The sequence below is a fragment of the Protopterus annectens genome, chromosome 13.part0 (genome assembly GCF_019279795.1).
Source record: "Protopterus annectens isolate FY-2018-M chromosome 13.part0, PAN1.0, whole genome shotgun sequence".
NCBI lineage: Eukaryota > Metazoa > Chordata > Ceratodontiformes > Protopteridae > Protopterus > Protopterus annectens.
In genome coordinates this window covers 272,830,787-272,852,858 of record NC_056747.1, presented here as the reverse complement: position 1 = coordinate 272,852,858, position 22,072 = coordinate 272,830,787, and the positions used below count along the sequence as shown (strand labels likewise).

The 22,072-nt window shown below is 45.2% G+C and overlaps 1 protein-coding gene across 1 annotated transcript in view; it reads left to right on the top strand.

The window, feature by feature from the left end:
- LOC122787233 (cell wall protein DAN4-like) overlaps positions 1 to 22,072 on the top strand; it is a 1,236,685-nt gene that overhangs the window by 1,135,377 nt on the left and 79,236 nt on the right. The gene's annotated exons all lie outside the window — the stretch shown is intronic.

Below are 22,072 nucleotides of genomic sequence, written 5' to 3'. Positions count from 1 at the left end.
AAAATAGAAGTTATGTTCTTACCATAACGTTCCATGTTAGTTGTCTTCTTCTCGCCTTCTTCTTGCTGGATGGGTTCGGAGCCGACCTCGGCTCCGACTCGGCCACTCTAAAAGCTCGAGAGTTGGTTCCACCGGCTCGAGGCTCCCCTTATATCCCACAATGCTATGCGAGAGTTACCTCAGATCTCGTTTGTAAGCTAACCCCAGCTTATAATAGAAACAGTATATAACAGAAAAACTAAAAACAGAGTCCACCTCTGACAACAGGGAGAAGAAGGGTGGCCTACATCCTGATTCAGGGAATATGCAAACAGCATATGCCTAAGTAAAGAGGTGGTAGAAAGAGAGGTCACAATCACAACTCCTCTAGGTCTGTCCAGGCCAGGGGGAAGGAGGGTGGGACGCAAGAAGAAGGCGAGAAGAAGACAACTAACATGGAACGTTATGGTAAGAACATAACTTCTATATGTTAAGTTGTCTATCTCGCCTTCATCTTGCTGGATGGGACCGCGTCCCTAGCACCTTGTCCCGGGTGGCCTAACGGAACAGACTCCTGAGAACAGTGGAACCAAAGTTAGCTCTATGCCTAGAAGCTAAATCCAACTTATAATGAGAAATGAAAGTGTGAGGAGTAGCCCAAGTAGCCGCTGCACAAATGGTGTCAATAGGCAGTCTGTCTTGGAAGGCTAAAGAAGTAGCCAAAGCTCTGGTGGAATGGGCCTTAGGTTTATTAGGCAGCTTTTGGTGTCTAATTTCATACACAAGGGAAATCAAAGATGTAAGCCATCTGGATAATGATACTTTTGAAACTGAAAGTCCCTTTCTGCCTTCCGCATAGGAGACAAACAGTTGGTCAGATTTTCTGAATTGTTTTGTTCTATCTAAATAGTACCTCAATTGACGATGAACATCCAGGCAGTGTAATTTTTGTTCAGATCTATTGGAATATTCTGGAAAAAAGACAGGGAGGTCAATGCTTTGATTTAGATTTGACGTTGAGACTACCTTAGGCAAAAAGGACGGGTTCGTTCGTAAGGATACCCTGTCCTTATGAAATAATAGATAAGGAGGTCGACAGCTGAGTGCTTGAAGTTCTGAAACTCTTCTAGCTGAAGTAATAGCTACCAGAAAGAGAGTCTTCCATGATAGCAATTTTAAGGAACAGGAGACTGCAGGTTCGAAAGGTGGAAGAATCAAAGAAGCCAGAACTAAATTTAGGTCCCAAGGAGAAGGAGGATTTCTTATAGGAGGTCTGAGAAGAAAAACTCCTTTCAAAAATGCTTTACAAAGCTTGTGGGACATTAAGGCAGATTCAGAAATACCCACATGAAAGTTAGAAATAGCTGCCAATTGAACTTTAAGAGTAGAGGAGATGAACCTGCATGGAAGAGTTCAGCTAGAAAATCAAGGACTATTTGGATGGAAGCAGTGAAAGGATCTATGTCCCTTCCTTGAGCCCAATAAGTGAAGCGTTTCCACTTACTCAAATAAATCTTCCGAGTGGAAGATTTATGGGAAGCTATCAAAATATCTCGAACAGAGTGAGATAATTGAGGAAGCCTGGCTAAGGTTGGAACTGGAGGAACCAAGCAGTGAGGTTCAGAGAGGGGAGGGAGCGATGTACCTGACCCGACTGATGGATCAAAAGATCTGGAACTAGGTCCAGATGCCACGGTCGCTCCAATAGAAATTGATGTAGAAAGGGGAACCACACCTGTCGAGGCCAGTAAGGAGCAATGAGGATCAATGAGGCCTTCTGAGCGATAGCTTTCTGTATCACTTGAGAGATTAGTGGGAAGGGAGGAAATGCATAAAGAAGTCCCCGGGGCCAAACTTGGACTAGAGCGTCTCTGCTGGGTTGGCCTGGTAAAGGGAATAGAGTGAAATATTCTCTGCACTTGCTGTTTTGGGAAGTAGCAAAAAGATCGCAGCAAGGCTGACCCCACTTGAGGAAAATTTCTCTCACTACAGAGTCTTTCAGAGACCACTCGTGAGGCATGAGGATAGCTCTGCTCAACTTGTCCGCAATTTGATTGGACTTCCCGGGGATGTGCGTTGCTATCAGAAACCGCTGAGAAGAAATCGCCCATTGCCACAATCTGAGTGCTTCTCGACACAGGGGTATGACCTGGTTCCGCCTTGTTTGTTGATGTACCACACTACAGACATATTGTCTGTCTGGATTGCAATCGCTCCCAAGGGAAGAGAGTCTTGAAGGGCTTGCAACGCTAAAAGCACTGCTCTCATCTCCAGAACATTTATGTGCAAGTGGCATTCGTTTGGTTGCCATGTGCCCGGGACCGTCCTGCCCTGATAATGCCCCCCCCACCCGATCAGGGAGGCATCCGTTGTCAGAGTAGCAACCGGAGGGGGTGGAACAAAGGGTCTTCCCAACAAGAGCTGAGGGGAAGACATCCACCACATGAGATGATTTCTGCACGCCTGCGTGATCACAATGGTGTGGGACATTGGAAGTTGCTGGTATGACCATTGTGTAAAGAGCATCCATTGAAGGATCCGCATGTGGAATCTGGCTAATGGAAGCAGAGGTATGGCAGCCGCCATAATTCCCAACACTTTCAGTACCAACCTGGCTTTGATTTTGTTGTTGTTGAAAAGGAGTGAGACCAGTTTGTGAATGTCTGTTATTCTTTGATGTGTTAGTCTTGCAGACATGTCTACTGTGTCTAGATTTGCGCCTATGAAAGTAATAGTACGACAAGGCGACAAAACAGACTTTTCGCAATTTATTGAAATGCCTAACTTTTGACAAATGCGAAAAGTGTAATCCCTGGCCATCAGAAGGAGATGCTTGGTGGGAGCTGTGAGGAGCCAGTCGTCCAAATATGGAAACACCTGGAATCCTTGTCGTCTCAGGTGAGAAGCTACCACTGCCATGCATTTGGTAAACACCGGGGCAGTGGTGAGACCAAAGCGCAGGGCCCTGCATTGCAAATGACTGGCTCCCAGCCTGGAGCCGAGGAATCTTCTGGAGCGCCTGTTCATTTTATGTGATAGTACGCATCCTGAAGGTCTATAGAGCACATCCAGTTTCCTTTTCCCAATAGGGGAAGGATGGACTGCAGCGTGACCATCCGAAATCTTGTTTTCTTGACTGATCTGTTCAAGATACTGAGATCCAAAATTGGTCTCCAGTCCCCTGTTTTCTTTGGAACTAAAAAGAACCTTGAGTAGATTCCGGATCCTTTCTGGTCTGCTGGAACTGGCTGAATTGCTCTTTTTGCAAGCAGTTTTGAAATTTCCAAAACCGCTAGATCCCTTTGAGCGGGTGGAACATCTGGAAGGGATTTTTTTGATTGGATTGGAATCCAAAGAAAGGGGATAGAATAGCCTTCGGAAATGACGGACTGTACCCATTTGTCTTGAGTGAGGGATAGCCAGGCTTCTTTGTACAGTGACAATCTTCCCCCGACTGCCTCCGAAGGTGGGCAGTCGGGCAACACCTCAGGGATGCTGAAAAGGCTTATCAGAGAAGGCTTCCCGATTGCCTTGGTTCTGCGGAGCCCCCCTGCCTCGAGGCGGCGCCTACCATTGTTATTCCCGCCTCTGCCTCTGGCGGGGAAACGACCTTGTGCGTCAGGCGAAGTCCCTTGAGATTGTTTACGGAACCACATTTTCCCACTTTTCTGGCCTTTGGGGTAAGGCCTAGAAGGAGTAGAAAACGGACTGACGGCAGAAAGAGTCTTGCCATCAGTCTCGCACCTAGTCAAGGTTTCTTTCACTTGAGGACCAAAGAGAGATGATCCATCAAACGGGAGTTAGTGAAAGACGCCTTGAAGGGTCCGCAAAATTGCATAGCCGCATCCAGGCATGCCTACATAAGGCCACACCTGTCCCTGCGGCCCTACTCGCCCATCAGCCGCGTAAGAAAGGAGGCGCATGGAGGAGTTGGCTATGGAGTTAAGGGTGGCCAGCTGCGTGTTCATCTTATCTTGAAAACCCGCAGCTGTAGGATCCTTCAACATGTCACTCGCTTCTTTAATCAAGTCCCTTTGAAGACGAGTGAAATGGCACAGGTAATTCAGCTTAACGCATAGTAAATGTCGCTGACGAGAACATCCGCTTCCCGTACCTGTCCATGGACCTAGATTCCTTGTTAGGTGGATGGACAGGTACTGAAGGATCAGCTAGTTCCTTCTTAGTGGCAGCAGCTACCACCATAGCATCCACAGAAACTCCTTTTGTCAAGAACTGTTTGTCTGATGGTGCCGTTATAAATTTTGAGGGTCTCCTGGGAGTGGGGTCCACTGAATCAGGAGCAGTCCATGCCTTTTTAGCTACCACCTGCATGAGGGGGTCAAAGGGGGGAGACACCCAGGAGGTGGAAGGACGAGAGCCGAACGCCTCAAGGTACACAGATTCATCCTCCGAAGGGCTGAGGGCTGGCCAATTTCCCCTCTGTTTGAGGATTTCGAGAATGTCTGCAAAAGAGACATCTTCAGAAGGGGAACGGGGGGAACCCTCGGAATCATCTAAATCTGTGTCAGATGTGATGGACTCAGGTGAGTCAATGTGTTTCCTCTTACACTTCCTCTTCCGAGGGGGCTCTTCTGCCAAATCAGGAGAGGCCTCGGAAGAGGATGAAATCCCCACAGGGGTTCCCTGAGGAGTTGGCTCTCTGTGGTCCGGGATGAGGGAGTGAGTCGACTTGACCTGAGGCACCGTAGAGGGAGGGGCGGACGGAGCCGACTGTGGAGTAGAGCCAGGCTCTAACACACTCCACATGACCTCAACGCACCCCTGTCAGGCAAAGCCAGAGGTCCCCGCCCGAGAAGCTGAGAACCTCCCTCGGCACCGACAGTGATGGCTCGAGGCCGATGTCGGAGCCGAACTCACCAGCGCCAAGCTCCGAGAGGAAGAGCGGGTCGGACAAGGGTCCGATGCCACTCACCCCCTCGGAGCCGACGAGGGAAGTCCGGCGCCGAGAATCCTTGAAAGAAATCGGAGCCGACGACGGAGCCGAAGACACCTGTATCGGCTCCGACGCTGCCACAGTCTCGGTTCCAAAACGCCTGCCCGAGCTCAATGGAGTCGGAGGAGGAATATATTGATGGACAGGGGCAGGCATCGACTGATGAGTCGGGCTCTGAAGCATTTGGGCCAGTGCCTCGGACTTAAGAAGTCGACTCACTACCCTCTGGAGGTCATGATCCGACAGCCTCGATGACCTAGAGGAGTGAGATTTATGGCTCCGTTCAGACAGCAGAGGAGATGCTGGAGCCGAATGAACGGAGCCAAGGGATGGTGACCTGGATCTCTTCCCAGATGTCGGCTCCGAAGGTCTGGTCGGAGCCGACAAGGGAATTTCTACTGCCTCGGCTCCAGCCGGAGCCGAGGGAACCACAGAAGCTGTAGACTCATCGGCTCCAGCCGGAGCCGATGCAGACATAGGCTTTGTAGCTTTAGGTCTCGGCTCAGAAGCTGGAGCCGAGGACCTAGAAGCCTTAGAGGGCTTCCCAGAGACAGAAAGGGAATCCTCAGGCTTAAGGAGACCCCGTAGGATCAACTTATTTTTTCTTTCCTGCAGGACCCTGGGGCTGAAGCCATGGCATACAGCACAGGAGTCCTGCAGGTGCAAAGGCCCCAGGCAATAGACACAAGAAGTGTGACCGCCTGTCAGAGACATTTTCTGACAGCACGCATCACACTTCTTGAAGCCTGAGACCTTTGTGTCTTTAGACATCTTATACAAAAAAGTGTAATCACACACACACAACAGACACACTGATTACACTAATTTTACTTTAAAAACTCAGAAATAAACAATTTACTAAGGTTTAGTTAAGAGTAACACACACACACCACTAGGGGATGGGGAAAGGCCAGAAGGCCCGAGAGAGAACTTTAAAAGTTCTTGTGGGAAAAAAAAAATGGGATTTTTCGGATAACAGGGGTAAAAATCCACTACACTAAGGGAAATATATTTAAACCTAAAAATATAGGGTTTTAAGTCTGCTAATTTCACAAAAAATACACTTACCAACAAGCCGGTAGAAAAAACCAACACCTCGATGCTGTAGCGGCAAACGAGATCTGAGGTAACTCTCGCCTAGCATTGTGGGATATAAGGGGAGCCTCGAGCCGGTGGAACCAACTCTCGAGCTTTTAGAGTGGCCGAGTCGGAGCCGAGGTCGGCTCCGAACCCATCCAGCAAGATGAAGGCGAGATAGACAACTTAACATCATTGGGTTGTACCTTAAACACATGTTAAGTACAATATAAAAACCAAGTTTATAACTAACCTTCACCATGAAAGCAAATATGCAAATAACAAAAACAACATTCTATGACAAAATAATTATAGATAATATGTATATATGACCATAAAACCATCCATTAAAAGTCATTACACTTTTAAATGCCTAGATTTCAATACAGGTTTAAGGGAGACTTTTTCATTTAAGCCTTTCTCCCTATATGCCCTAAGTCGAATAATCCATCTCCCTTCTTTACTCTCAGTCCAGTTCCTGATATCACCTTCTGTTATACTAGGAAAGGTACAGTCAATGACCAAAAAAAACGAAAGGAATGACTAACTCCTTCTTGCATAACATGCTTAGATAGGGCATTGTTGCTAGAACCTATCCTAATAATCCTGTCTCTGAACATCCTATTAGTTTTACCCACATAATAGGAGGCAGACACTACACAATAAGCGAGGTAAACCACATGCTGGCTAAGGCAGTTAGCAGACATCTTAAACACATACTTACAACCCATTTCTGGGTGAGTAAAGAAACCGCTATTATCAGTGTTATTGCAGTAATTACACATACCACATGGCCTAGTGCAAAAATCCTTATTAACCATTGACATGAGAGTATTCTTCAGTCTACACAGGATTCTTTCCAAATTCAATTTATTTTTAAACAAAAATTTAGGTGTGTCTAATATAATCCCTCTAATAACTGAATCTGTAGTAAAGATGTCCCAATGTTTCCTGACTATGTCCATGATGGAATTAATGTCAGTGGTATAGTACAAGGGCACCTTTACCTTATTAACAAGCTGATTGACCTTACTGTCATCTGCAGTCCCACCTCCATTAGAAAAATATGGATGGGCCCTACTTCTTCGCTGATCATTCAAAATGGTGTCAACTTTCCCAGGGTGTATCCCCTGGCTAAAAGCCTAGCTTTCAAGTTAACTAACTCAGAGTGAAAGCCATCATCAGAGGTATTCAATCTAGACATCCTCATTCCTTGTCCTTTTACCACTTTCTTAAAGACAAATTAAGAGTGCATGCTACATCTATGAAGTAATGTATTTCTGTAGCATGGTTTCCTATGGATACCAGTATTGACCATCCCATTATCCAGCCTTTGTACAAATACATCAAGATAGGCTACTGAAAATGGGAGAAAAGGACATGGTAAATATTATTTTGTGGTCCCTTTAATCTGTTCATAGAAAATTACCAACTGGTCATTACTCCCTGTCCAAATAAAAAACAAATCGTCCACAAAGCGACGATAGAAAGGGGCAAACATAGAGAACAACTCATGAGTAATTAAGTGGACCTCTCCCACATGGCCATAAACACGTTGGCGTAGCTATGGGCACATGAAGTAGACCCCCCCAACTATATGTTATAACTCCAGGGTCGCACTACAGTGGGGAAGGGGGCATATCCCATTTACTTGCCAATAATACTTGTCGGTCAAATGAAATTTCGGTCAAATGAAATTTCGGGCAAATGGGTGTTGGTCAATCGGAAGTTAGGTCAAATGAAGTAGACCTATATATATATATATATATATATATATATATATATATATATATATATATATACATTTTTGTATCATAGAATGTTGTTTTTGTTTGCATAGTTATCAAAAACAGTTGCTTAACAGCAGTCTTTCTAAACTAGTGCATATTATCAAGGTAGCTCCTTATTTTCTCTTTAGCACTCTGCCGTTGCACCTCTTATTGTTCTCTGAGAATCCCTGTACTCTGCTCTACAATACTGTCACTTTTGTCAGTCCCTCTGTATAATTTGTGTCTGTATTATATGTTCGAAGTCTGAAAACTTCGAATCTCATATGATCGACTCCACATGAGCAAAGTTTTCAAACATGGAACATAAAATATAATAGGTTCATATGTTCATAGGTTTATACTAGGCTATCTGCCCTAAGGCATTTATAAGCCTAGCCCAAAGTTTTGTGGCTTACGCCACCCCTTATATGAAAAAATACTGTGCCCATTAGTTTGTTGTGCCTCTGTCCAGCAGTGACACAGAGATGATTCCCGGGGTACACCTACGATCTCCCATCCACAGGTCAAGATTTCTCTTGAACAGAGCCAGCGAGGTGCTCTGCCTCACATGGACTGGGATTTTATTCCACAGCATAGGGAGTCTCTGAGTGATAAATCTATCCCTCCAGCACGTCCTATTTATATCCGTGCTAAGGTTTAAGTCGCTTGCTCTAGTGGTTTTGATGATTTTGGATTTTTTGAGGTGGAGCATGTCCATTAATTCCGGGTTGGACATGGCCTTGTATGTCAGGCACATGTCACCTCTGAGCAGATGGTATGTGACTGAATAGAGCTGGAGTTTCTTCAATCTGGCAGCATATGACAGATTTTGGAGTCCCTTTATCCTTTTGGTGAGGAACTTTTGGGGTCTCTCCAATTGCTGCAGATGTTGGGTGAGATACATCCCGAATGGGGCATTGTACTCGATCATTGGTCAGATAAGTGAAGAGTACAGGGGAACAATGACCTCACTAGATCTGGATGTGAATCCCTTCATGATCAGGTGGGCAATGTAGAAGGTCTTTCTAACCACTTTAGCAACGTGAGTGTCAAAAGAAAGGCCACTGTCAACCTGGGTCCCCAGGTCCCTGATAACCTCTTCTGTGCTTAGTGGATTGCCACCTATATGGTGGCTTGGGGTTACCTTGTTTTTCCCGAAGGGTATGACTATACATTTTTTGGAGTTTAACTTCAGGCCATGGCTCTGGCACCAGCTACCTGTTTCTGTAAGTCCCTTCTGAAGGATATCCGTGTCCGATGCACTTTCCACTATGGCGCCCAGTTTGCAGTCGTCTGCAAACTTTGTCAGCCAAAGTCCTCCCATGTTGGCCTGTACTTCTGAGAAGTAGACGCCGAACAATAGGGGGCCAAGGACCGAGCCCTGTGGGACATCACTTGTGACCGGCTTGGAGTCTGACATAGCGCCAGCAACTCTAACCCTGTGGGTTCTGTCCTTAAGCCAGTTTGCAACCCATCTTGTGACATATGGGTTTACATTTAAGCTGGTAAGTTTTTCTACAATACCCGGGTGGGGTATTGTGTCGAAAGCCTTTGCAAGGTCAAGGTAGGCTGTATGGACTGCCTTTCCCTCATCAATGGCCTTGGTGACTGTTTCGAAAAAGTCGACCAAGTTCAAAAGGCATGATCTGCCCTTGACGAAGCCAAACTGGGTCGGGTCCAATGTCTGCAAGTCCCCTATATCTTTGTTTATGAGCTCCATTATGATCCTCTCCATAGCTTTGCAGACTAGACTTGTTAAGCTTATGGGGCGATAATTACCAGGGTCCGTAGAGGCACTGCCTTTGTGGAGTGGGACCACAGTTGCCGTATGCCACTCCTTGGGCACGTATCCTGTGGTAAGGCTGAGATTAAACAGCTGCCTTATGTGCGGGTTTAATTCCTCATTTAGCTCGTGTAGCACACAGCCGGGGACACCATCCGGTCCCATTGATGCTGTGTTTTTAGCTTTAGAGAGAGCAGCTTTCACCTGCGCATTTGAGATGTCTGGGAGGCTACACTCCGCTGGGATAGTTATCTCTCCTTTAGGGGGGGAGAGGGGGGTGAAATTTGCACTGAACTTGTCTGCCAGTATGTTGGCAATGTCTGTGGGTTCAGTGATTTTTGTATCATTTTGGACTAATTCTGAGCATATCTGGGAGTTTCCACCCAGGTTCCTAACATAGCTGAAAAAGGCCTTATGATTGTCCTTTGAATCCATGGCAATTTTTCTCTCAAAATTGGCCTTAGTTGATTTTATGAGTGCTCGTATTTTTTTACTAATAATGATCAGGGGTGACTTCCCTTTATGGATTTTGTTCTATCATGTAATAGCTTTCTCCTCTTATTGTAAAGTTTGTTAATGGCTGGGGTCCACCAGACTGGACGTTTGCCCTTTGTGGAAAGAGTCTTGGTTTTATTTGGGATTGCTTGATCCATGCACTCCTGGAGGTGTTCATAGAAGGCATTTGTAAGGGCTTCCGCAGCTTGGGTTGTGGTTTCCACTGGCTCAGGGGCCTTGAAGGATACCACACCAGTCTTGAGTAGTGTGAAGTTTGCTTTATAGAAGTTCTTCACTGTGGTCTTTTTTGTTTGGGGTGGGGGCAGGATGTGGATTTCCAGTGAGATTAGTTTATGATCAGATCTCACCAATGAGGGATATACTTCCGGTGTGGAGCATTTTGTCCCCATGTTTGTGATAATGAGATCTAGTATATTTTCTCCTCTCGTGGGAACAGTGACTAGCTGTTCCATGGCATTTGAATTTATGAACTCCAGGAACCGTTGGGATAGAAAGTTAGGGCTTGAGTAATGTTCCCAGTCTATATTCAGGTAGTTGAAGTCACCCAATATGATGGTGTTTGGAGATACATTTATACCCTCCAGTGTCTTCAGGAAGGCTGTGTGGGGTTCCTGGGTTTGAGAGGGTGGCCTGTAGCATGCTACAATTTGTAGAGCAGTTTTGCCTATGGTTAGTTGCACCTGGATGGTTTCCAAAGCTTTGTGCGTTGCCACCAACCTGGAGGTGTGGGTATCCTTTATGAATATGGATACACCCCCTCCTTTTGTGGTGTGGTCCGGGTTTTGGGGCCGGAACGCATGATATGAGGTAAAACCTAATAGTGCCGGGGTGCTCTCAGGAGCCGTGAACCAGGTTTCAGTTACAGCACAGACATCGATGTTCTCCATACTGAGAAGGGCCTCGAGTGCGTGCATTTTGAGATTTAGACTTCTGGCATTGAGCAGCATTACCCTCAGTTTCTTCCCATTTTTGTTTTCTAGGGTGGTAGGTTTAGAATTTGAGCCTTGCCTAAGAAAGGCACTATGGGGGTGGCAAGAGCCTTAGCCAATATCCGGAATCCCAGGGGTGACAGGTGCAAGCCGTCCCTTGCGAAGCAGCGTGGCTTGTCAAGCATGTCATCCCAGGCAGACAGACACTGGATCCCCTTTGAATGACACCAGCCATTAAGCCAATTGTTAAAGCTGATCATCTTGTCTCTATATTGTGGCATCATTCTTGGTGAAGGAAGGATACTGCTCAGGGTCAGGGTCATACTTGCCTGGGCTACATAATCAGAGAGCTCCTCTATGTCACTTTTCATGTAGTCCAGGGAGGTACGTCTCAGGTCGTTCACACCAGCATGGACAATGACTGTGTCATATTTGTACTTGCCGTGGAGTGACCCGAGTGCTTGTGTTATGTGGCGGATTCTAGCGCCCGATAGGCAGCTTACTGTGACCCTCTCCTTGTTCAGCCTGGTGAGTGGGACGTCAGTGTGTCTGACTATGGAGTCACCTATGACAAGTATGTTTGGTGTTGTGTTTGGCCTTAAGGGCTGTGACTGCTTTGCACACTGATTTTGTGGTTTATGTGTTGCTTGTGGGGTGTCTTGAGGTAGCAGTTGTTTGGGTGTCTACTTTGGAGGCCTCTGCTGTTTAGGTAAATTTTTACTCAGAGCCTCCGAGTATGTCTTTGTGTGTTTATGTGTTTGATTCAGTGGTGTGGTAGCATTAAAAAAACCTACCTGAATTCTCTATGCAGGGGGCAAGCCCCCTGCACCCCCCACACCCCCGCTACTTAAATGTACCAACTACGAGATTGCACTACATTGAAGTGAAGGGAAATATTCCCTATGGCGATCTCCGTTGAAACGTTCAATGTTTGAAAGCTTCACTCATATGATGTTGATCATATGAGATTCAAAGCTTTCAAACTTTGAACTTATAATATAGACCCGTATAATTCTGGTTACTTCTTAATCATATCTTTTTCTTTTATTTCTATCCTATGAGTATTTTTTAAACTCCACTTTTCTATTATACCACTCCCAAGCTATATTTTCTGAAGAAATTGCTATCTTCCCTTATAACTCAGAAATAATTTCGACCACACATTTCTAACATTCCTCTGTGTTTAACAGATAGGTGGGGAAGTGCCACTGTTTAATTTTTATTTCATTATCTTGTTCATAGATATTCATGTGAAATAACAGAACTAAACAGGATATATTACTGTGCAGCTAAATTCATAACAGATAAGGTCTTATCACAAAAACACGGGGCAGTTAGGGAAAGGGAGTGGAAAAATCAAATGCCATCATGGAAGTTTTGAATAAAGAAAACAATAAAGCAATTAAGACAAGAAGTGTCACTGTTAGAAGATTAAAAAAAAGGGAAAAGATCAACAAAAATACTCAGAAAGATAGACATGGTAAAAGCAATGCTCAGTATCAGAACAGACCAGGCTCTATCATACACTATTGCAAATAATAAACTAAAGTTATCAGTACAGATAGAATACTTAGAACATATGCAGATAAATATAAAGGAAAAGTACAAAATAAGCAATTTATTGATGACCCAAAAGCTTTATAGAGAACTGGCAAACAAGGCAAAAGGAACAGAAACACCACTAAAAAATAAGAACTAGACAAATTTTGGAGAAATATCCATGAAGATCTGTGAAACATAAAGATGCTAAATGGATAGAAGTAAAATAAAGAATAAGAAGTTGAAATGTACAATATATGAAATGGGATGAAATAATAGCCAGAGAAATCATAACAAAATTAAGAAAAGCTCCTAACTGGAAAAACCCAGGCCCAATAAAGAACTAGACACATTTTAGAGAAATATCCATGAAGATCTGTGGAACATAACAAAGGTGCCAACTGGATAGAAGAAATAAAAGAAAGAATAAGAAGTTGAAATGTACAAGATATGAAATGGGATGAAGTAATAGAGAAATCAAAACAAAATTAAGAAAAGCTCCTAATTGGAAAAACCCAGGCCCAGTACCTAACTTCTTGCTGCAAGTATTAACATCTTTATATGAAAATTTAGCCATGAGTAAGAAAAAGAAGTTATGTACTCACCATAACGTTCCATGTGTGTTGTCCATCCCGCCTTCATTCTTAACTGGTGGGTTCGGAACCAATCCTCGGTTCCAACTCAGCCGTTTTTAAAAGCTCGAGGTCTTTCACTGGCTCGTTGCTGTATCCCTATCCCATCATGCCCTAGGAAAGCTCCCCAGATCTTGTTTGCTGATAAACAATATGTAATAGTAAACATTTTTCAAACTTAACAGTAGAGAAGAAGGTCAGAGAACATATTTTCCCAAACCTGACCACTCTGTCCTCTAGGAGCCAAATGCTGGGGGAAAGAGGGTGGAATGTAAGAATGAAGGTGAGGTAGACAACACACATGGAACGTTATGGGGAATATATAACTTGTTTATGTGATGTTGTCCTATCTCACCTTCATTCTTAACTGGTGGGGCAGCATCCCTAGCACCCACTTTCTTGGTGGTTTACGGGAGAATATTCTTCAGAACAGTAGACCCAAAAGAGGTCCTGTTCCTGGAGGCCATATCGACTTTGTAATGAGTGATAAAGATATGAAGCCTTGCCCATGTTGCAGCAGCACAAATGGTATTAATTGGTAGTCTAGCCCAAAAGGCAGATGAGGCTGCTATGGCTCTCGTAGAATGACCTTTTACTTTAAAAGGTAGATCTTTGTTGTGAGATTTGTATGTAAAGGTAATGCAATCTGATAGTCATTTTGAAAGTGTGACCTTAGACACAGGAGCACCTTTTATAGATTCTGAAAAGGAAACAAATAATCGGTCAGATATTCTGAACTCCTTTGTCCTGTGTAAGTAGAACTATAATTGTCTGTGTACGTTCAGTTGATGTAGGGCATATTCTGCATTGTTGCCATAGTTAGGAAAAAAACATTGGTAGTTCTATGGACTGATTTAAATTAGACTGAGCATAGTTTTGGTAGGAAGGATGGGTTTTTTGAAGAGAGACTCTGTCTTCGTGGAAAAGCATGTAGGGGGGCTCTACCAGTAAAGCTTTCCACTCTGTAACTCTTCTGGCAGAAGTGACAGCAATCAAGAGAATTGTTATCCATGTCAGGAACTTTAGATCACAAGATGATGCAAGTTCAAAGGGTGGGAGAATCAAACAGGATAGAACAAATCTTAGGTCCCATGATGGTAAAGAGGTCTTTAAAAAGTGCCCTTTAGAAAAGCTTTGCATAGTCAGTGAGACATCATACACTGGCCCAAATAACTTATGTGAAAATTAGATATTGGTGCCAACTGAACTTGAATGGTAGTTGCAGCTGCACCTTCATTAAACAGTTATGTCAAAAATTCAAGAATGGCACCTATGGGAGCAGAAAAGGGATCAGTGTGGTTACATAATGCCCCAGAAGAAAATCTTTTCTATTTACTCATGTATAATCTCCTCATTGAAGCATTATGGGATGAGATCAAGATATGCTTCACAGATGAGGAAAGGTTAGGGAGCCTGGCTATATTTGGTGTCGGAGCAGTCAAGCTGTCAATTTGAGGGATTGAAGAGAGGGATGGAGCATCCCTGACGCATGAGTCAGAAGGTCTGGAACTGGGTCCAGAACCAACGGCTCATCCTGGAGATGAGGGCAAAGGAAGGGGAACCAGATTTGACGAGGCCAGTATGGGGTGATAAGAATGAAACTGCTTCCCAATGAGCTGGCTTTCTGAAGAACCTTGGGTATCAGGGGAAAGGGAAGAAAGTCATAGAGGAGACCCGAGGGCCAATCGTGTACAAGTCCATCCCTTGGTGACTACCCCGGAGGGAGGATTAGGGCAAAATAGCTGCTGTATTTGGCATTCAAGGACATGGAAAATAGGTTGCAGCAAGGCTAGCCCCATTTGCAGAAAATCATTTCCGCTTATTCAAGTTTTAGGGACCACTCGTGAGGCATAAGAATTGCTCTGCTGAGTTTGTCTGCTATTATGTTGGATTTGCCCGGGATGTGCATTGCTATCAGAAAGCATTGGGAGGAGTTTCCCATTGCCATACTCTCAGGGCCTCTCGACAAAGGAGGTAGGACCTGGTTTCGCCTTGTTTGTTTATATATCAAACAACTAACATGTTGTTTGTCTGTATTGCAATAGTTTCTAGTGGAAGAGAGTCCTGAAGTGCTTGCAGTGCTAGAAGCACTGCTGTCATCTCTAGAACACTGATGTGCAAATGGGCCTCATGGTCCTGCCAAGTACCTTGGACTGTCCTTCCCAGAGAATGCCCCCCCCCCCCATCTGAGAAGCGTTTGTAGTCACCGTGGCTAATGGTTGGGGAAGTACAAAGGATCGACCTAGCATCACCTGAGTGGAGTAAAGCCGCCAATGAAGGTCTTTTTTGCAAGATTCCTTTATCAATGTCTTGTGGGACATTGGTATATCCTGCATTGACCTCTGAGTGGACAGTAGCCACTGAAGAATTCTCATCTTCAGACATGCTAATTGGATCAAGGTTATTGCTGCTGCCATGGTCCCCAAGACTTTTAGGACTGTATTTGCTTGTGCTCTTTTCTTGGAAAAAAGATTTAAAACTTGACGTTGTACAATTTGTACCCTTTCTGGAGGGAGTTTGGCCATCATATTTGTTGTATCTAGTTCTGCTCCTATAAAAGCAATACTCTGAGAGGGTAGCAAGGCAGATTTTTTGTAGTTTATTGTGATCCCTAATTAACAGTAAAGATGCAAGGTGGAGTCCCTCGCTTTTGTTAGTAGATGCTGAATGGCAGTTAGGAGTCTGTTGTCTAGGTATGGAAACACTTGGAATCCTAGGCATTTCAAGTGAACTGCGACTACTGCCATACATTTGGTGAACACTCTGAGGGTTGTAGTTTGGCCAAAAGACAGAGCCCGAAATTGGTATTGACTGGCTCCCAGCTGAAAGTGCAGGTGTCTCCTGGATCACCTGTCCATTTTTATGTGGTAGTATGCATCCTGGAGGTCTGTTGAGCACATCCAATTGTCTTTCCCCAAAAATGGGAGTATTGACTCCAGTGTATTATCTGGAACTTCTTACAGATTTGTTTAGGTTGCTGAGATCCAGAATTGGTCTCCATTCCCCTGTCTTCTTTGGAAGTAAAAACCTTGAGTAAGATCTGGATCCTTATTTGGTCAGCAGGGACTGTTTGGATGACTCTTTTGTCTAGCAACTTTTGAATTTCTAGAGTTGCCTGTTCCCTTTGACTGGGTGGAATGTCTGGGATCTTTTTTATATTTGGGATGGGGAAGGAAAAGGGTATGGAGTAACCTCTGGATATGATGTTTTGTACCCATTTGTCTTGTATTTGTTGCCAGGCTTCTGGGTACAAAGATAAGCAGCCCCGACTGCCCCCAGAGATGGACAGGTGGGCCTCATCTCAGAAGCGCTGAAAGGACTTACCAAAGAAAGATTCTCTGTTGCTCTGATTCTGCGGACCCCCTCTGCTGCATGGTCGGCATCTTCCGTTAGCAGTTTTCCCTCTATCCCTGGGGGATGAATCATCATGTGTGTCCTGGAAAGCTCTCTGGGATTTTCAAAACCACATTTTCCCACTATCTTTCTGACCTTTGGGGTATGGTCTGGTAGGTAGAGAAAAACGGAGTCCTATGGCAGACAGTGTCTTTCCTTCTTGTTGAAATCTAGTTAGCGTGTCCTCGACTTTAGGCCTAAACAAGGATGAGCTATCAAAAGGGGCTTTCACAAAGGAAGATTTAAAAGCTTCTGCAAACTCACACAAGTGCATCCAGGACTGTCTCCTTAAGGAAGTTCCTGAACCCGCTGCTCTGTTTGCTCCATCCATTACATAAAAAATCAGTCTCATGGAGGAGATGACCACAGAATTTAAGGTAGAGAGCTGACAGGAAACTTTTTCTGATGCCTCTTCATCTACTGAACCTTGGAGGGTATCTCCTAGCTCTTTCAGGAGATCTGTCTGTAACCTTGTGAAGTAAGTCAGATAATTCAGTGACCCAAAAGCAAAGGTCGCTGAAGAAACAATGCGCTTTCCGTATCTGGCCATCATGCGAGACTCCTTGTTCGGTAGATGGACAGAAGAAGATGTCTTTGAAAGTTCCTTCTTGGTGGCTACTGCCACCACCATAGCATCTATCAGGACTCCCTTTCTTAGGAAATTGTTGTCAGATGGGGAGGTAATGAACTATTTTGGCCTCTGAGGAACTGGTTCCACAGAATTTGGAGACTCCCACACCTTTTAAGAAACTAAATCCATAAGTTCGTGGAAAGGCGGAGACACCCAAGTGGAGGAAGGGTGAGATCCAAAAGCCTTCAGGTACACAGACTCCTCCGCTGAAGGGTTGGTGGACTTCCAGCTGCCTCTCTAAGTATTTCCAAGATGTCTCCAAAGGAGACATCATCAGGAGTTGACCATGGGGACCCTATGGTCATTATTGAGGTCCGTATCTGAAGTCAAAGACTCCTCTGGGGATTCTAAATGCTTCCTCTGGCATAACCTCTTCCGAGGGCTCACTTTGGAGGGGTATTCTGGAGAGGTTTCGGAAGAGAGGGGGGTAGCCTATGGGGCATCCTGAGGCTTAGGGTCTCTGCATCCCTGTGGATGTAAGGGTAGAGAGAGGGATACACTGGTGCCTTTGTGGGAAGACTGTCCAGACCTGAGAGTGGAGTTGCCTGTGGAGACAACACTCTCATCACCTCAAAGCCCCCCTGCCCCTGATCTGAGGAAACCTCTGGCTCCGAGGAACCGGAGGGAATACCCTGAACCAAGGGGGATGGCTCCAAGGCTGATGTAGGAGCCAAGCTCACCCAAGCCAATGCCCCAAGAGGGAAGTTCAGGTCCGACAACTGTCTGATCCGACTCCCTTCTCCAGACCCGACTGGAGAACGGCTGCTCCTAGACTCCTCGAGTTCCGATGGAACCGAGAACATCAGAGCAATGTTTGGATCTGATGATCCTGTGGTAGGTTCTGACAGTTCCATCAAGATCAGCTCTGGACATTCCAGCTCAGAGGTCTGAGGTCAGCTCGGAGGAGGAATTGGTACAGAGAGGGAGGGTTTGGTCAAATCCAAAGCCCTCAGGGTTGGATCCGATAACAGTTTGGTGAGCGCCAGTGTACTTAAGAGTCTCTGCACCACCCGATCCATGTCGTCATCAGACAGGCTCCTGGAAGATCGAGTTCTGGGGGCAGAAGATTTAGAAGGTTGAAAAAATGGTGACCTCAGAGTTGGAGATACCAGTTGCAGTTCAGGGGACCGGCTCCATAACTGAAATTCCACTGGCACTGAGACTGATGGCGCAGAAGTGGAAGACCTCTGGTAACTGACAGCCATCAGATCCAGAGAGGACACTTTAGGCACTTTTTTGGATTTGGATGGCTCAGATGGAGCGCTAGAAGATGACCTGTTAGTAGACTTGCCAGACTTTGGAGAAGGTGATTTGCCAGAGTTTGAAGGACCCGAACCTTCTTGAATCACTTCGAAGAAGGGGGTTTTCAAAAGGCCTCTTAAAATCAGTTTGTTTTTGCATTCCAACAAAGCCCTGTGATTGAAGGAGTGACAGATTGCACAGGACTCTTGCAGGTGAACGGCTCCTAAACAATAGACACAAATTATATGCCTGTCTGTAAAGGTCATTTTATGTCCACATTCTTCACACTTTTTAAAGCCAGAGGGTTTAGAATCCTTAAAATCCTTAGAAGACATAATTATTAGAACTGATCACTAACAAGAAAGGAAACAGTCAACAATCAAACTCTCTCTCTCTCTCTCTCTATATATATATATATATATATATATATATATATATATAAATCCAATTTTTTTAAACACCAGCAACACCAGAAGTAATGACTAATAACTAAACCTAACTCTAATATAAGGGAAAGGATGGTAGAGCCCTCTAACTTAAATTGGCTATGCCCCAAGGAGAGAAAAATGGAGGAAGAAAACCCTGTACGTTAAATGGATCTAGGTAGTTCTATAAGTCAAACAAACCACTGTTAGAAACAAAAAAAGGGAAAAGCAAAGCCCTCTAACAAAAACTTTAAGTTATGTACTTACCATAACATTAGATGTTTGGGATCCATCTCGCCTACATTCAGTACTGATGGGCTCGGAGCCGATCCCTCAGCTCCAACTCGGCACGCTATGCTATAGAGCGAGGCCTCTTATTGGCTGAGCTATTTCTTATCCCAGGATGCACCACCACTAATCCCCCAGATCTTGTTTGTCCGCATTCATGCACACATACACAACTTGTTTCTATAACATTGCCAGATGTTTCAAGATGAAACAACAGGATTCGGACCTTCTGATATCCTCTGATCTCCAAGGAAGGGGGAAGGAGGGTGGGTTATTGGGAATGTAGGCGAGATGGATCCCAAACATCTAAAGTTATGGTAAGTACATAACTTAAAGATGTTATGTGATCCTATCTCGCCTACATTCAGTACTGATGGGACAGCGTCCCTAGCACCTAAATCCCGGGTGGCTCACTGGAAAACACTCCTGAGCACTGTGGAACCAAATGAAGCTCATCCTCTAGATGCCACATCCAATTTGTAGTGAGAAATGAAAGTGTGCGGGGAGGACCACGTAGCCGCAGCACAAATGTCGCTAATGGCAAGCTTAGAATGGAATGCTATTGAAGTAGCCATAGCTCTTGTAGAATGAGCTTTGACAGAGGTCGTAAGCTCTTTATTAGAAGAAGAATAAGCTTGAGTAATACAGTCCCTGATCCATTTGGCAATAGTGACCTTTGTGACGGCTTTGCCCAATTTATTGTCCGAAAAGGATACAAACAATTGATCTGTTTTCCTTGTTTGTTTGGTCCTATCTAAATAAAAACGCAATTGCCTGTGGACATCTAATGTGTGGAATATGTATTCCGCTTTGTTAGAATACTTTGGAAAGAAGACTGGAAGTTCTAATGACTGTTGTAGGCAGAAACTGGAACAAACTTTAGGGACAAAGGATGGATTTGGCCTGAGAGACACTCTATCTTTGTGAAAAACCAAGTACGGAGGTTTTACAGACAAAGCTTGGAGCTCTGAAGCCCTTCTGGCAGAAGTAATCGCCACCAGAAAGGCAGTTTTCCACGTTAGAAATTTTAAATCACATGTTGCTGCCGGTTCGAAGGGGGAGGAAGTTAAGGCACGTAACACCACATCGAGATCCCATGGAGGAGCAGGATGAGAAATCGGAGGTCTTAAAAGTGCAGCACCTTTCAAGAAGGTCTTACACAATCTGTTGCTCATTAAAGGTGGGTTTATAGATTCGTGAAAATTGGAAATAGCTGCCAATTGAACCTTGATGGTAGAGACTGAAGAGCCTTGATTGAAAAGGGAAGTTAGAAATTTCAGTACTTCTGATACGGGAATAGTGATGGGATCCAGACCCCGGAGTTGAGCCCAAATAGCAAATCTCTTCCATTTGCTAGAATACAATTTCTTTGTAGCCGACTTGAGGGCCGAGGATAAAATGTGTACAACTTCCGGATCCAAGGTATGATTTCTGACTATAGTCGGAGGAGGAGCCAAGCCGTCAATTTTAAGGTGTGTAGGGACCGGTGGAATAGTCCCGACTGATGAACCAATAGGTCTGGGATCTGATCCAGGAACCATGGACCTTCCAGTGCATATTTCCGAAGATAGGGGAACCATACCTGACGAGGCCAGTAAGGAGCAACTAAGATCATTTTGCTCCCCAAGAGAGACGCCTTTTGGATCACGCTCGGAAGGAGAGGAACTGGAGGAAAAGCATATAGCAAGCCGGTGGGCCACGGACGGGCTAGTGCGTCCATAGGGCTCTCCCCCGGAGCCGGGGTGAGGGAGAAGAACTTTTTGCACTTCGCATTCAGCGGAGTCGTGAAGAGGTCGCAACAAGGAACTCCCCATTTGCTGAAAATCTGATTTGCAACCGTAATGTTCAGAGACCACTCGTGTGGAGAGAGGATAGTTCTGCTCAGTCTGTCGGCTATCACATTGGACTTGCCCGGGATATGAGTCGCCACTAGAAAACGTTTGGTCACCACTGCCCATTCCCAAACTCTCATGGCCTCTCTGCAAAGGGGGTAGGATCTGGTCCCTCCCTGTTTGTTCAGGTACCAGACAACTGACCTGTTGTCGGAGTGAACGGCAGTTACGCCCTGAGGGAGGTAATCGTAAAGGGCTTGTAGGGACAGAAGCACCGCCCTCATTTCTAGGATGTTGATATGAAGTAGGGTCTCTTCCGAATGCCATTTACCTTGGACTGACCTGCCCAGGGAATGCCCCCCCCACCCCATCTGGGAGGCGTCCGTAGTCAAAGCGGCCACAGGAGGAGGTGGAACAAAGGGTCGTCCCTGATCCAGATTGGAGGGCACCAGCCACCAGCGAAGGTCCCATTTGCAGGTTTCCGTGATCCATATGAGGTGACTGAGAGGGAGATCCTGAAAGGACCACTGAGTTGAAAAAAGCCACTGGAGAATTCTCATGTGCAACCTTGCTAGGGGAACTAGAAGAACCGTGGCGGACATGGATCCCAATAGCTGCAGGACCATTCTGGCTGGGGCTTTGGATCTGGAAAGTAAGGCTCGAACTTGAGCCTGTATGGTTTGAATCCTTTCTGTAGGTAGATAGACCCGCATTCGGTTTGAGTCTATCTCTACTCCGATGAATCTTATGCGTTGAGATGGCAGCAACAGAGACTTTGGCCAATTGAAGGTGATTCCAAGGGAATTGCCCAGTGATATCGTGGCTTGTAGGCTCCGCAATAGTAGATGCTTGGAGGTGGCAGTTAGGAGCCAGTCGTCTAGATACGGAAACACCTGGAATCCTAGACTTCTCAGGTGAGCAGTCACGACCGCCAAACATTTGGTGAACACCCTGGGGGCTGTGGTGAGACCAAAGGGCAGCGCGCGGAACTGAAAATGACTGCCTCCTAGGCTGAAGCGCAGATGTCTCCTGGACGCTTGATGTACCATGATATGGTAATAAGCGTCCTTGAGATCTATGGAG